The sequence below is a fragment of the Chinchilla lanigera genome, unplaced genomic scaffold (genome assembly GCF_000276665.1).
Source record: "Chinchilla lanigera isolate Chin_1 unplaced genomic scaffold, ChiLan1.0 scaffold00021, whole genome shotgun sequence".
NCBI lineage: Eukaryota > Metazoa > Chordata > Mammalia > Rodentia > Chinchillidae > Chinchilla > Chinchilla lanigera.
The window spans coordinates 28833472-28834201 of NW_004955422.1; positions in this window are offsets into that span (position 1 = coordinate 28833472).

Here is a 730-nt window from a genome sequence, read left to right on the forward strand (position 1 = left end):
GAGCGGGGCAGGAGGCGTCTCGCCGCGCCCGCACGTCCGGCGCCCGGAGCTGCGGCGCCCCTCAACTGGGGCCCCTCAGTGTGGTCGCCCACACCCCCGACTGGGGGCCCCTCTGAGCCAGCCGGGCCCTGGATAGGCCTTAGAGGGGTGAAAACTCTCCCTGGACCTTCTACCTGTGTCTGGGGGACCTGAAGGAGCCCCACTGGCTTCCTCCCTCCGAGGCGTGGGGACGCAGCCCAGTGGGTACCCCACTGCCGACCCCAAGCTCCCCAGAGACTCAGATAACTCGCTGCCGACCTTACCAGGACCGGGGTCTGGGGGACACAGATAAGCTGCACCTGCTCCCTCCCTCAGACACGCCTACCCTGACCCACATAACCCCCTCTTTCCTGCTCCAGAGAGTCCACTCTTTACCCCGTTTCCTTTTCCTTGCTTACATAACCCCCTCAGAGGCTTCCCTCAGAGAGCTGGGTCTGGAGAACCGAAGTAAACCCTACCTGCAGTTCCCTCCTTAGTGACGAACTCCCCAACTTTGGGCATTTCCTATCGGGCTCCCCATTTGAGACCCTCTTAGAACTCAGAGAACTCGCTTTCTGTCTTTAACTCCCGGAGCTCCCCTTCCACCCTTAGACTTCCCCTCTTTCTTTTAGGTATCTCTTAGAGACCCAAATAACTTGCCTCTCATTTTCGCCCTTCCTTTCGTCTGAGGGTAGCCCCCCCATTTCTTCTT